This window comes from Nuphar pumila, chromosome 10, assembly GCF_984573655.1.
Source record: "Nuphar pumila chromosome 10, dmNupPumi1.hap1.1, whole genome shotgun sequence".
Classification (NCBI taxonomy): Eukaryota; Viridiplantae; Streptophyta; class Magnoliopsida; order Nymphaeales; family Nymphaeaceae; genus Nuphar; species Nuphar pumila.
In genome coordinates, this window is record NC_143258.1 from 1778615 (window position 1) to 1795391 (window position 16777).

Consider the following 16777-nt stretch of genomic DNA (forward strand, 5'->3'; position numbering starts at 1 on the left):
GAATCCAATATCTGACCATTCTGATCCGTTTGCACCAACGGCAATATCTCCCAACATACTCCACCAGTTGCGCACACACACACACACACACACCTCACCGGTATTCCAAGGTTGCATGCTTAATGATGCAGCACTGATTTAAAATGATCAGAGGCCTAGTTTAAATGGACAGTTACCTTTCCTGTAACTTTATTTCCGTCAAACGAATTCACAACTGTAACATATCTATTCCCCACAATAACAAAAAACTAAACTCTGCAATGACAATCTTGAATTGAACAGTACACCTGCTCTAACAAATATTTTATGCATGAAAAACTTCTAACAGTGAACAAGAATGAAATATCCGTTAGCACTCCTGCTGTGATAGCACCATTACTGAATCATCCTTAGACTGAAAGTCATAATGGGGGCCTATTGGAACCAAGCAACTGCCCAATCAAATTGGTCACCTGAGCCCACATGTAAACTGAAGTCAGGTTTATAAAGCTTCAAGTTTTCGGTATTAGAACTAAAAAAACAACAGAAAGGGATGGTGCACTTGCTCAAAGCAAATCCTTGGATAAAGTACACCAGAGAATTAGCTCTTACAAGATCATAGCTTAAGCTCCATGAAACGACACACAGAGACAGAGGGAACACGCATAATTCCATTTGCAGAAAACTTCACTAATGCAAGGATTATCTTCTTTCTATTTGATCAGTAGGTCCTAAGGTTGCTTAGACTGTAAGCATGCATCTCATAAATGAAAAATAGGAAGATTGATTTGTCGTCGCAGAAACAAGGAGTTAGAACAAAACAAATTAATCTATCAATAAAATGGAACACTTTTGACTTTTCAGTTTCTGTAGGAGCTCGATATAAATATGACATTCTAGATAGATTCTGGAAACCTGGATTGCGAGCTATATCAAACTTTTAGTGTAGCAATTCAATTTTCAAGTGTGATAATTCTTGCTCTGTAAAGTCTTGAGAACAAAACTTTTTTGCAAGGAAATATATATCATCAACATTGAATGTCTTGTACCCATTTCTTGAATCTAATGCCGAGCTAAGACAAAGCAATTCTATGAATTGTTCACTAAATCTGTTATTTAGCTCTACCAACTAAAAATCAATTGTAACAGTGAAAATATCTACTCGATAAAGGTGTCTCACGGTGATTTGATTATTTTTACAACGAGAGCATCCACGTTTGGAATTTTCATATCATGTTGTTTGCAAAATTAGTTCACATCATCAATAAAAGTGTCCCAACCAGTCTCTCTTAAATTATGAAGAAGCTCTTTTGTGTTGGAAATCAAATTTATAGCATTCAGAATGTCTTGAGATTGATGTTGTAAAGATAGACAAAGGTCAGTGATTCCCACAATTTGTTTCATCAAATGCAAGATAAATATGAACTCAAAAGAAGTTATTGCATTATAAGCTGCATTGACATCACCGGACTGTGAATATGTAGATCTATTCTTGATGGCTTAATGTTAATATAAGTTTGCCTAATCTCATCCCGTTGATTAACTGGTATTTCCCATATTGGGCTATGTAATCCTGGATCACCGACAATGTAATTTGTCTTGTACCCATTTCTGCTATGAATCTTATCAAAACAAGACTCCGAAGCAAAATGAAAGATGACTTCCTTGCACATTAGAGATGACTTATACACAATGAAAAGCCATTGAGCAAAATTGCCATAGATGCTATATGTCATTTGTTCTCTTTTTTGGGGTCTTATCAAGGTTAATGTTAATTCAATGTATTTGGTGAACAGGTTGATTAGCATACTAATGCCGATAATTTTTCTATACAGTTCGTTGATATATATATTCGCCCCCCTACATAATTTTTTCAGTTCCGCCCCTACTAGTATGGGTGACTTGTGAGTGTCACCAAGTAGACGGGACGTCACAAGTTCGAAACCCACATGTGGTGTCCCTTACCGCAAGGTTGAAGCTGGGTGTACTCCCCAGTGGGCAAGGAGACCTCAAGGGTTTTACTACCAACCGGACGCCAACCAATGTGCGGTCGGTGATATTGGAGGGGGGGGGGGGGCTTTGTTAAAATGTAAATTGTAACATATATATATATATATATTATATATATTTTTTCCTTTTATTATTTTTCATTTTTCTTTATTTCCTTTTTTGTATCTAGTTCAGTTTGAACTAGATTTATAACATAGTCAAGTTCCTAGTTGGAACTTGACTAACGGCTATAATAAGAGCCGTTGGACTAGGGTCCAACGACTCTTTTTGTGAGAGCTTAAAGTGAGCTCTCCTCACTCTCTCTTTTTTGTATAAATAGGGGTGAACCACTTCAACATTTGTATTCAATGCTTCTTAAGCATTTTTATCATAAATAAAGATTTATTTATTTTTATTGTGCTCTTCCATTTATACCCTTATATGGGTTTTGTTTGAAGTGTCTTTAATAGACATTCTTTTGAGAGATTCGCGTACTTTGTGAAAGATCATCATTTCATTACATGATATCAGAGCCAAGTTGAGATTAAGCTAAATTTGTTTTTTGATACATCGAAAAATGTGCCATTCAAAATTTGAAAAGGAAGTGAAGCTCTCTTGCAATTCCTATTCAAGCTCTTGTGAGATTGTAATCGCATAAAAGATCGATGGAGTATTCGCTATCTCTCCTTTCTTCTCTTCTTCTTGGATCAGATTCAAGAAAAAGAGTTATTCGGTATGTGTCTTACATTTTTCTTTTAAGTATTTTATGTGTTATTTAGTTCATGCATTACACATGAGAAAACACTTATTTTCTTTATTGTTATATATATATATATATATATATATATACTATTTTTTAAATAATGTGTATGTTTTGAAATCTTTAGATGATATTTTAACCATCGTTGAACTTGTTTTCTTATCATTTTTTGTTATTTTTTTTTGAGCAACTAGATATTTGTATGTTTTGAAATCATGTTTGAGTCTTATATTTCTCAAACACTTAATCATGTATGTTTGAGCATGTATTGTTGACCTTTAGTTGGTTTGTTTGAACAAATCATGATTATAAAAGTCAATCATGTTCGTATAGGTACATATCTTAAAATAATTTGATATTTCAAAAATAATGATGTATTTCACAAAGTATAATTTTACTTGAACTTGAGTGTAATATTTTAAAAAATAAACTTGTATTTATAACAATAGTAATGATATTAGGCATCTCATGGAATTATCTTATATGCCTTGCATATGATTTAAATATTATGTTGCATACTTGGTGGACATGCGTGTTCATGTTTTGACTCATTGTATACTTAAAATATAAATTTTTATATATGATACCTTTAGTGCTTTAAATCTATCACTTGCATATGTGTTTAAAATTGTTCTTATGCATGTTTTTTTTTATGAGATATGTGGCTTTAAGTTACTTAAATTATTGCATATGCGTTCTCTTTAATGGCATTGATTGTCTTATAGTAGACTTGTGATTTAAATCTAAGTAGCTTCTATCTGGATCATATATATTGTTTTAATCTTATCTTTGAGAGTCATTGGATCCTTTGTGTGTAATATGCCTTAGTACACTTATTTATTGAGTGATGTATCTATGAATCCATTTTTTGAAGAATTGCTTATAATAAGCATAATTCTTATTTGCTTATTAAAGATCGTTAAAATGATCATTGGACATATTCATTCTAAGATTTCAACTTCTTTATTGAAGTTCTAAACTTGGAACTCTATATTTTCAAATTGGATCCTTTTATGAACTAGATTGAGCTATCTCTTTATATAGATTGCTTATGTTAACAATGCTTATAATTGCATGAGCATATGAGTCCAAGTTTTTCACCTACCATTATTGAATTTGATTTGAAACTTTGCTTTTCAAATCGGTATTTAAACTCACTTGTTTGAAAAATGATTTTCGTGAGTATTTTATTGCCTTCTTATGGCATTTGTGTTGTCCATCACAGACTTTTATATTATGCATCAATCTTCTTGACCTTATTATTGTTAAATCAGAGATGTTTGTTGGGGTGAATTATGAACACTTCGTTTTATGTCAGTTTAGATTATCAACTTGTAGTTTGACTCTAACTGACAGTTATGTGATCTCTGATTGCGAGTGTATTGAATCACTCATTTGTTTTTGGTCATTGTTTTTATTATGAATGCTTTTAATTATGTGGATCTGTGATTGATATCTAATTTTTGAAACTATGGTGTTTCGAAATATGGTTAAAATTGATATTCCTATTAATTGCATTAATGTGTTTCCATTACAAGCTTTCTTACATCAGGTGTCTTCTCATTTTTATGCCTCTTATCTAAGTGTCATCATATATAGTCAAGAGATATTTGTCCTTACTTTCGTGTATTTTTTTTTGCCTTTTGTTGGCATTAAGATTATACTCTTGGTCCAGTAGCTGATAGACTTGTTTTTTGAGTGTTATTATATGTAGATAAGAGATGTTTGTGTGTTTTTAGCCCATTGTTGGCTTTGTACTCTTGTTCTAATCATTGTTACATTTGTTTTTAAGTGTCATTATATGTAGACAAGAGATGTTTATTCACACATTCATGTGTGATTTTTAGCTCATTGTTGGATTTGTACTCTTGCTCTAGTAGCTGATACACTTGATTCTTAATGTCATTATATGTAGACAAGAGTTGTTTATTCGCACCTTCGTGTATGATTTTTAACCCTTTGTTGACATTATGCTCTTGTTCTAGTCGCTGGTACACTAGTTTTAAGTATCATTATATGTAGACAAGAGGTGTTTATACACACCTTCGTGTGTGTCTTTGGCCCTTTAGTGGCATTATATCTATGCTCTTGTTTTAGTCGCTTATACACTTGATTTGTGGGTTTTGGAGGTCTAATGAGGTGATTGCTAGCAGTGGATGAACTATTGTTGAGATTTGCAAAATTTCATATTTATGGAAATTTTTAAATTGGTTTTGATTTACATATATCATTCCCTTTATCATGTGGGATTTTTTTAATTCTGTAATGAATTTTTAAAACCTTTACTGCTTGTTCCTTCCTTGTATGGAAAAATATTTATCGATAAAAATTCATACATTTTTTTGATAATATATATATATATTTGGTCCTCTATACTTAAAATCACTCTAGGATGTGTGAATGAATTATGTTTTTAATTTATTATCATGTCCACATTGTGGTATGCATAAATTTAATTAACTCATCTTTTATTGATAAAAAATATTATCTTTTCATTATTGTTTTATGTGCATTAAATATGCTTTACTTGCGTGATGCATATATGCATGTATTAGCATGGTTCACATAATTGCATGCATGAAGTTAATTAGCCCTTTCTAAAGATTTTGAATTCTCTAAATAAAGATTTTTTTCATGCCTTTGTGTATTTGTACTCTGTTGTGAGTATTTCATTGTGCCTTTGTGCACTTAGCCTCTTTGTGATTCTTGTGGGTTAATCAAGTCATCTTTGAACTTGATCTTATTGAAGATATTTTCTCATTGAAGTCATTTTTCAGACTTGATTCCTTTTTAAAGACATTTTCATATGGTGTTTGCTTGATTGGAATGCTTAAGATATTTTTTTATAATTGTTTATCTCTTCTTAATGAATTATATGTCCTTTAAATAATCAAATCTTCTTATGATCAATGTTATGGTTTCTTATGATTATGATTTAATTTCATCTTTGAGGGATACTCTTCTTGTCTTTCTTAATATCTACTGATTCGAAAAATTATTACTATTTTGTTTAAATCACTCTATTCTTGCTTTAAAATATCTTGTTAAAATTTTGCAACTCTTTGGCTAGCATATTTTTTTTGTGTACTTGGAGTCTTCTTTTGGTTTGTTCTTTCTCTAGAGATTCTTAAGGATGTGATACCTTGGATACATCATGGAGATAGCCAACGAAGCTTGCTTGGAAGATGATCATCAATGAAGGCATTGGAAGACTTACATTTGCAAAATTTTCTGATATGTTGTAAAGATGGCGATTTTCATTAAAGAATCTTGAAGACTTGAAGTCCTTCCCTTCATTTTTCCAAACTTTCCGTCCTCTCCCGATAAAGTTTGAGGGGGCATGTTAAAATGTAAATTGTAACATATATAATAACAATAATAATAATAATAATATTTTTTCCTTTTATTATTTTTTATTTTTCTTTGTTTCCTTTTTTGTATCTAGTTTGGTTTGAACTAGATTTATAACATAGTCAAGTTACTAGTTGGAACTTGACTAAGAAATAGTCGTTGGACTCTAGTCCAACTGCTATAATAAGAGCCGTTGGACTAGGGTCCAACGACTCTTTTTGTGAGAGCTCAAAGTGAGCTCTCCTCACTCTCTCTTTTTTGTATAAATAGGGGTGAACCCCTTCAACATTTGTATTCAATACTTCTTAAGCATTTTTGTCATAAATAAAGATTTATTTATTTTTATTATGCTCTTCCATTTATACCCTTTTATGGGTTTTGTTTGAAGTGTCTTTAATAGACATTCTTTTGAGAGATTCGTGTGTACACCCTTGCCCTATAAAAAAAATGAAAGAAAGAAAAAACCAAGGTTGTAAGTATTGTATCGTTACCCGCATCGGTTGGGCCCAAAATAAGATACGTATCGTATCGTAAAAAATCACAATTTTTAATAAAAATTTTAAAAATTCAAAAAAAATCGTGAAAACCCAAAAACACTAGAAAAAATTCTAAAAAATCATAACACATGAAACAATGATGAATTGCACAAAATACAACAAAAAAATCGCACATGAAGCATTCATGTCTCTATGAGTTGCATAAGACATCATCAAACATCAACTATCTCACAAGAACAATGCAAAATATCAAATATCTTGCAATTAAGAACATGTCACAAGATTCATACTTTCACACTACATAAAAAAAATATTATAGCAATAGTTGCACTCAATTTTTCATTTGATTTTCACTCATTACTTGAGTGCCCCATTGCTATGCTGGATCATTTGATACCATCTTTGTTGGAAGAGTATGGAGCCTGATTTATATCTTGACACAAATCTCTAAGTTTTGCAGATCCATGGTAAGTTGGTGGAGGGTTGAAGGGGGGCAGTGCCCCCCGAGCCGAATTTTTTTTGGAGGGTAGCTTCGTAAGTTTTTTTTTACCTTAACCCACTTAAGTGAAAAAATGGTAGAAATAAACTTTTATATTAGCAAACTGCAAAAGCCCTTTCCCTTGCACATGGATCGACCCTCAAATCGCTCTCACGAGTCCTAGGGTGCATGAATACCTCCCTAATGGCTTCTACACAAATGAAGGAATCGGCCCTCAAGAGGCTTTGAAACCCAAAACTGAAAATTATGATTTGGCCTTTTTTTAAGCGTGCTGGCCCTGTATCTATAATACACACTCGTATCGCGATACGAGTGTGTATCATATCGATATTCTTTATAATAATGATATGTATCACACTGTATCGTACGATATCATACAATACGATACATACAACATTGGAAAAAACTACAATTGCTTCCCTTCTGCAGTCACAAATCAAGTGTTAGCCATTCTCCTTTACTTCAAAGTGACAAAAGGCTTATTAGAAAACATTAGTTTTCTTATATGGCAACACTCAATCCCCAAGCTGCACTGTAATGAAATATGCGAAAAAGAAATGTATGTCCTACAATGGACATTCACACATAGAAATCAAAGAACAAGTCCAAAAGAGGACATACACAAAAGCCAATAATGGCTAGAAAGCATAAAATCTTATAAAGGCACTAAAAGGCTTGAAGAAGCCACACTTACAAAGGAGGAGACCCCACTTATTTATAGGCAAGAGAGGAGTGAGGGAGAGTTAGAGAAAAGCAAGAGAGAGGGACCATTGGGAGTCCCAACAAGGAGTCGTTGGGCTCCCAACGGTCACAATTGGGGCCCCCAATGGCTGTGCATTAAATGCACAAAAGGTACAAAAAAAACAAAAAAAGAAATAAGAAAAAATAGGAAAAGAAAAAGGAAAAAAGAAGAAAAAGAAAAAGTCTAAAATGCCCCTATTGGGCGAGTTTACAGAACTACCCCTTATCGGGTAGTGTATGATATATATATATATATATATATATATATATATATATATATATATATATATTACATATATTTTAATACCCTCCCTCAAGCTTTACGGGGATACAACGGAAAGCTTGTTGAGAAGAAACATGAAACGAGGAGCAGCAAGAGCTTTGGTGAAGAAGTCCGCCAACTGGTACTCGGATGTGACGTAGGGCAGTGATATGGTTCCTTTTAGGTATTCATCTCGAACATAGTGACAATCCATCTGAATGTGTTTAGTACGCTCATGGAAGGTGTGGTTGCTTGCAATATAGATAGCACTCTTGTTATCGCAACACATCTTCGAAGGAATTGAGATGACGATGCCCATATCACAGAAGAGACTTCTAAGCCACACAAGCTCCATGGTTGTAGCGGCCATTGCACGATATTCCGCTTCAGTTGAGGATAATGATACTTTATGCTGCTTCTTGCATCTCCAAGAAATCATAGAGTCACCTAAGAAAACACAAAAACTAGTGGTTGAGACTCTATCATTGGGATTTTCTTCCCAATCAGCATCTGTATAAGCAATTAAATCAAGGGATGATGAAGAGGAAAGAAAAACTCCCTTAGTTATGGTGTTTTTAATATATCTGACAATCCTTAAGACTGCACTCATGTGCACAGTTGTAGGTGCATGTTGAAACTGACTGACGGAGTGAACTGCATGAGCTATGTCTGGCCGAGTGATGGATAAGTATGTCAGAGACCCAACGAGTTGACGGTAGGGAGTAGGATTCTTGAGAAGTGTCCCATCTTCCAGCCTTAGCTTTGCATTGATAACCTCAGGGGTTTCTGTCTTCTTATCATCCGAAATTCCAGACTTGGAACAAATGTCAACAGCAAGTTTCATCTGAGAGAGAATATACCCTCGGGGAGAATATGCAACTTCAATACCTAGAAAATATCTTAAGAAACCAAGGTCAGACATGTCAAAATTTTCTTTTAAAATTTTCTTAATATCATGGATTCCTTGCTCATCACTTCCAGTGATGATCATATCATCAACATATAGTAGTAGAATAACTACAGAGGACCCTGCACTTTTCACAAATAACGCAGTGTCAGTATAACATGAACGAAAATTTAAGCTAGTCATTACATTGCTAAATCTGTCATGCCAAGCCTTTGGAGCTTGTTTTAACCCATATAGTGCCTTTTTTAGTTTAAGAATTTTGTTTTCACCAATAGATACTCCTGGTGGAGGATCCATATAGACCTCTTCACTTAGTTCGCCATTAAGAAATGCGTTCTTAACATCCAATTGATAGATAGGCCATTTTTTAACGGATGCAACCGCAATAAGAGTCCTAACACTAGTCATTCTAGCTACGGGAGTGAAGGTTTCTTCATAGTCTATTCCGTACTCTTGAGCATATCCTTTGGCTACCAACCTAGCTTTATAACGTTCTAATGACCCATCACTTTTAGTTTTAATTTTGAAGACCCATCTACATCCAATAGACTTCTTTCCAGTGGGTAATGAAGTTATTTTCCAAGTTTTAGCCTTTTCAAGGGCACTACGTTCTAGTTTCATGGCTTCAACCCATTGAGGAATGTTTTTGGCTTCATTATAGTGTGATGGTTCATGATAAGAGTGTAATGCAATTAGGCATGCCCTATATTTAGGTGTTAGGGACTCATAGGAAACAAACCTATTAGGAGGATTGGAGATTCGGTTAGATCTCCTTAAAGAGATTTCTTCTATGTTGGAACTTTGAGAATATTTTTCTAAAGCGCTTATGGGAGTTTCTTGACCACGCCTAGCATAGGTTTGAATTGACCTATTTTCAAAATCATTACTTCCATTTTCAACATTACTAAGATGAGTATCCTCTAAATCATTAGGAACATCCTCTATGTGAGGAGTCATATCTTCTTGAGAGAAGATCAAATAAGAAAGCATATTCGCTTTCATCAATATCTTTATTTTTCTCAAAGCCGTTCTCATTTTCTAAAAAGGTAACATCTTTGGATACATATAGTTTGTTGCTTTTGGGGTCGAAGCACCTAAAACCTTTTTGGTTTTCTCCGTATCCTAAAAACACACATTCGATAACTTATCTCTTTTATGTGTAAGGACAAAACACTTACACCCAAAAATTCTTAATCTATTAAAATTGGGTGTTCTTTCAAAGAGTTTTTCATATGGAGATATATTTTGTAAGGATGAAGATATCATTCTATTCATCAAATAAGTGGAAGTTAAGGTAGCTTCGGCCCAATAGCATTTTAGAATTTCTTTGGAAATGAGAAGAGTCCTAGTGGTTTCCAAGATGTGTCTATGCTTTCTTTCGGCTAGACCGTTTTGTTGGGGAGTCCTAGGATATGACCTTTGATGACAAATGCCATTGGTTTCCAAGTATTCTTGAAATTCATTTGATAGATATTCTCCACCGGAATCGGATCGAAGAATGGAGATATTAGTTGAAAATTGATTTTTGACAATCATATGAAATTTTTTAAAGAAATTAAAAACTTCGGATTTTAGATTGAGAAAATAGATCCACACATATCGAGTGAAATCATCAATGAAAGTAACATAATATGAGTATCCTCCTTTTGATATGACCGGAGAAGGACTCAAAACATCCGAATGAACTAATTCAAAGGGTCTTTTGGACACAAATGTTCTCTTTGGAAAAGGGGTGGATTTCATTTTTCCAAAAATACAACTCTTACAAACAAAATGTTTCTCATTACAAAATTTCTTTCCAAAAGGAAAGGAGTACATTTTTGAGAAGCTTGAATGTCCAAGTCTTTGATGCCAAGTTTCTATATTTTTATCTTGGACATGATTACAAAATGAGTTAGTGGGAAGTTTCAAATTGTTCATGTAGTAGAGATCTCCCCTCCTATGACCTTGCCCAATCCACTTCCCGGACTGGAGATCCTGTATAGAGCAATCCTTGGTTGAGAAGGAGATTTCACATCCATGATCACATATTTGAGAGACAGATAAAAGATTTAAATTAAGTAAAGGTACTACTCTTACATTTGGCACAAAAAAATCTTTTGAAAAGTCAAGGTTCCAAAACTTTTAACTTGTAAAGAGGTACCATCGACGGTGGAAACAAAAGAATTTTTGGAGTTGCTACATACATTGGATAGTCCATTTTCAATAGGGGTCATATGAAAAGATGCTCCAGAATCAAGAATCCAAGAAGGCGTACCTGGAGGAGAAGAAGAGGCAATGGCGGCTCCCGAAGTTGACGGCGATTTGAGTAGAATTTGAAGTGCTTCGGATAGTTGAGCAAGGGAAAAGGACTCTTTCCCTTTCATTGGCTCCTCCTTTTGTGGGATTTCTTCAATAATAGCAACTTTCCCTTTTGAAGGTTCATTTATCTTTGGACAATTAGGTCTTATATGACCCGGTTCTTGACAATGATGGCAAATGGCTTTCCTATAATTGCCATTATAGTTATTTTGCCTCCCAAAGTGTGGAGGCTTATACGCTTTCATATGATTGTCGGGTTTGGACACGACAAGAACTTCATCTCCTCCTTTAATCATGCCGAGACGTGTTTCTTCTTGGCATATTTCGGCTATGGCATCTTCCAATGGAAGCGATTTTGATCTATGAAGAAGGGAGGACCTAACTTGTTCATATTTGGGCCTAAGCCCATGTAAAAATTGGAAAAAGTGTTCTTTTTTCATTTGTTCTCTTCGCATTTCCACATCCTCACTAGATACCCATTTGGGTTTAAGAAGGGATAGCTCATCCCATAAAGGTCCAAGAGTGCTATATTAATCTCTTACACTCATTTCACCTTGCTTAATGGTACGGATTTTTTCTTGGATAAAGAATTGACGAGCAAGGTCTTTTTGGGTATACATACATTTCATAAAGAACCATGCTTCATTTGCTAGGCGGAATTTAGCAATGTTGGCGCAAATCTTTAGCTCCACGTTGTTCATGAACCATGCAAGAATTTTTGCATGCTTACTTTCCCAATCTTCTACCTTGGATTGGTGATCTTCAATAGCCTTCATGCGAGCATTTCCTTCTAGAGCTTTTTCTTGATCACCATCTATTTTCGTAAGTTGAAGTTGAGGTTCCCTAATGGTGCCCATAACATATCCCCAAAGCTTTTTACCTTTGAGGTTGTTCTCCATGGCGGCGGCCCACATCATGTAGTTGGTACCATTAAGCTTGAAGGAGAGATCAATCTTTTGTTCTCCTTCCATCATATAATCAAGAATGGAGGACAAACCAAGAGAGAGGTAAAACTAGACAACTAGCTATATGAATCAAGAGCACAACCAAGGCTCTGATACCATGTAATGAAATATGCGGAAAAGAAATGTATGTCCTACAATGGACATTCACACATAGAAATCAAAGAACAAGTCCAAAAGAGAACATACACAAAAGCCAATAATGGCTAGAAAGCATAAAATCTTATAAAGGCACTAAAAGGCTTGAAGAAGCCACACTTACAAAGGGGGAGACCCCACTTATTTATAGGCAAGAGAGGAGTGAGGGAGAGTTAGAGAAAAGCAAGAGAGAGGGACCATTGGGAGTCCCAACAAGGAGTCGTTGGGCTCCCAACGGTCACAATTGTGACCGTTGGGGGCCCAACGACTCTTTGTTGGGGCCCCCAATGGCTGTGCATTAAATGCACAAAAGGTACAAAAAAAAACAAAAAAAGAAATAAGAAAAAATAGGAAAATAAAAAGGAAAAAAGAAGAAAAAGAAAAAGTCTAAAATGCTCCTATTGGGCGAGTTTACATAACTACCCTTTATCGGGTAGTGTATGATAAATATATTTATATATATATATAGATAGATATAGATTACATATAGTTTAACATGCACTCACCATGAGGCTACAACCTTTTACATGCTATGGCTTTTTGTAACTTAGACAAGTTTCATTCTCTTTGAATGAGCATCAAATATGAGAATAAGAACCCATCCTTTAATAAGTTTCAAACTGGTATAAATGAAACCATCTTCTATTGGGCTCGAAAAGGAATATGAGGACTCTTTGACAAGGGCCACATGGCATGTGACCTAAGTGGACCCAATTCAAGATAATCATACAAGCATAGTTACAAATTGTGTTCTTACTTTTTCCCTCTTTTTGACAGCCCACAAACATACAAATATTATGGCTATCATGATAACCACTAATACCAAACAACTTTACCTTAAAGAGACAAAACTTTTAACATGTCTGAGTTAATCATGACTATGGCATGTCAACTTTTGAATCCCTCAAAAAGCACACAGGAAAAAATGAAGAAAAGGAAAAAGAAGCAGGCAGGCTGAGCAAAGCAAAAATGTAAGCAAACAAATTTGTTGAAATAAGAAGGAAAATTTTACAGGTTTTCAAATTTAACATGTTATAATCAAATTCAAATGCTTAACTTAAACATCAGAAAATCTAGTTTTGAAATTTCCAACCTCTGACCTTTTGATGCATTTTCTGCATATGCTGAATAATTTTGTTTAAGAATAAGCCACAATTTTGATGCAATAATCTTTCATGAGTTCCTTTTTAGTGTTTGAATATTAACTTGGTAACCCTAACCAGCATTTGGATCTCAAACAAGGTTCAGCAGCCTTTCGTTGATACAAACATATTTAAAAACAAGCCAATTCAAACCTCGCATTCCAGAATAGGATTAAGGAAAGCTACAAGCATGCATCTTCTCACAGTTACATCAGAAGGAAGTATTGACAAGAGTTAAGTGTAGACTATGACACACTTGTATCATCATCTTTAAACCATACATAGTTTATAAACCTAACTCTAAGATACTAAACAACATTGCGGAAAAAAAAAACTAAGTTAAACCTATGAATTATACGACCTGTGAATGTAATCCTACATTTAATAATAGCACCATTGCCCCTAATGCTTCTTGTCTGTAAGTACTAGATGGCCTGAGTCTGATAGATGATGGCTAAATGGGTTTTCAATCACTTCTTTTCTGTCCCATTGGGCTGACAGGACCACATAGTATTTTTGCACCTTAAATGTCATATAATATGGCTGTACACTGATAACATTTTTCCGCCTTTAAAAAAAAATACCATTGAAGTTTTGGCAGAACCACCAGTGCACACTAGATCATGAACAAGTCCAGATGCAATCATCATTCATCAAAATTTTAGGCCAAAATAGCAATAATTCAAATTATGTCTTAAGAATCGGACACCGACAATAAAGCTCATATAAGGAGGATGATGATCACACAACAGAGTAGCAGCAGCAACGGTATGTATACCTGTTCCTTGTAGAATGCAGTTGGGGGATTATTAGAAGCCATTGAGAATTTCCAACCATTGAAGCTTGAATCTGAACAGCAAATGTGAAAGTACTGATGGAAAAAAAATCTTAACTTAAATTAATAAAAGAAAAGTCATACTCTTGTTCAAATATTTATTCACAAAAGATTATGATGAGACAATCTCCATGGAAGTACCACTATAATACCAAAGAGGCTCATGATATGAAATCATCAGACAAAGGGAAAATCACAAATTGGAAGGGAGAAGGGTGAAAAAAGAAGTGAACAAGCGGAAAATAAATTATATGTTGAGAAAGGTACAATACAAAATTAACAAAGTCTGCAGTCTGAACTAACAGAAAGGCAAATTGGATAAATTCCAAAAGAAAGGAAACATCCATAGGGAAGCAAACAATCTGTAACAAATAATAAGCAGAAAAAAAAGCGAATGCAGGCTGTATTTTTATCTTAAGATGTATTTTCATCCACCCATCCTCGATTATATCAACACCCATTTAATTTGCCAACGTACAAAGGTATTTTCTTGTGTTGCAATCAACAAATAAACCTGTTACTCAGAAAAACTCAATCGAACTCAGCACAGTTCTTTCCGACTTGATTCTTGTTTCCATAGCCTCACGATAGTTGAGAACTCATACAGAAAGGTAAATGCAGCAAACAGCTTCACAGTTCCACCAAAACTTCCACATTATGGTAGATACCCAATCACAAAACCCAGTTTCTACAATTGACCAAGTCCCCACAAAATTTTCTACTTGTTATCATCGACCATCTACAAAAGCGCTCATAACACGTTACACTACCAAAACGACCAGCCCATCCCTTCACGTACACAAAAAGCCGCGAAATTCTCGGGGCCCAACATTCTTGGAGGAATTTTCCCGAACACTTGGTGGGAACGTCTGAAGAAGTTGCAAAGTGGAAGCACGTAGAAACTAAGGCGACTGTTTTCAGGCTATAGATGCATCAATTCCCCTAGATATACACTGGGCATGAAGGAACTCATCTATCTCAGAAGAACCCAGACCAACTAACCTTTTTGCCAAACAATTTTCTGCGTATTATCATCATGACTTCTTGGAGATGCGAATGGAGAGAGAGTACCGCTTCAACAAGAGGTCAGCCGCCGAAGAAGGTCTCGGAGGTCCGCCGGAGAGGTTTTAGGAGGGGCCCTCGTGGTCTTGTTAATTTGAGACCTCAGAGTTTCGTGTTTCCACCGTCCCTAAAATCCTTAACTGGGTTGGTTCCGGTCGGGGTTTTTTCGGATCCGTTTTTGAATTGGATCTAGATAGATTCAAATCCGATCCAATTTGGTTCAGGTTCGAGTCTAGGTCTAGGTATGACTGAAATTATAGACCCAAGTCAGCCTGAATAAGGCATAGCAAGGGTCTGACAGGATGGACCAGGCGAAGCCCATTCAAACTTGATTTAGGCCAGGATGGGGTAAGGGCCCAATTAGTAGTCGCATAGGCCTAGGCTCGACTATTAACAGGTCGGGTCGGCAATCTGCAGCCAGGGCCCAAGTCATATCGTTTCAGGTACCCCAAAGCCCGCCAGGTTGGGGTACTTAATGTCTACCCTCACATATATGTTAAATGAGTTCGGGTCAGGTAGACCTAATTCAATTTAATTGGTGTCCAGGTTTGAGTCTGACATATGACTCAAACTGTAGACCCGTATGGGCCAATGGATTCAAATATGAATGGGGTCGAGTACACAAGGGTCAGGTTGCAAATAGGGGCTCCATCTGTTTGGTAGGAGCAGTTTGTGCAAGTCACCATGCGATGGGACGTTGCAAGTTCGAACCCCACTGGTATGGGTCGTTGAATAACTGCCTGGTTGTATAGCCACCAGTAAGGTTTGTCTACTGGAAAGGAGGGGGCCTTAATCCCTCAGCTTGATCATCCAAAAAAACTTGTAAATTGGAAATCTTACTAAAAATACTATCTAAATTATACGTAAATTAAGAGACGAAAAACATTATTTGAAACAAGTTTGAATGCAAACAAGTTTTTTAGTTCAGATTCCAGTCGTAAATGAGATAGGTTTAACTACAAAACTAGTGTTGGATTTGAGTTTTTTTTTTTTTTTTGAAAGGCAAGCTGGGTTTAGGCAGACCCCTACCAGTTATACAATGATATCATTGGGACTGTATGGTTGATGTCTCATCATCCTCATTCCACTCAATGAAATTTTACGTTTTTCTTAAAAAAAAATGATATCATTGGGATTCGAACTTGCAACAGCCCAACACAAGGTGATGTGCACTGTCTGCTCCTACAAGACCAGCAGAGGTTGGTGTTTTGGATTTGAGTTTGTTCACATGAGAACAGAAAATCTATAACCAGACAATGTGATAACAGTAGAATATCGATAATCACACAAGGCGATGTTTTCACAAGAACAAAAACATGATAATCACACAAGGCGATAAAAACAAAATATCG

At 35.3% G+C, this 16777-nt stretch overlaps 1 long non-coding RNA gene across 1 annotated transcript; it reads right to left on the minus strand.

Annotated features, from left to right (window-relative positions):
* Nucleotides 1-165: 165 nt before the first annotated feature.
* On the minus strand, nucleotides 166-15485 carry LOC149823205 (uncharacterized). The gene is made up of 3 exons (XR_016435104.1): nucleotides 15366-15485; nucleotides 14307-14399; nucleotides 166-452 (listed from the first exon to the last, which is right to left on the minus strand). It is a non-coding gene; the product is annotated as an uncharacterized LOC149823205 (long non-coding RNA).
* Nucleotides 15486-16777: the final 1292 nt, after the last annotated feature.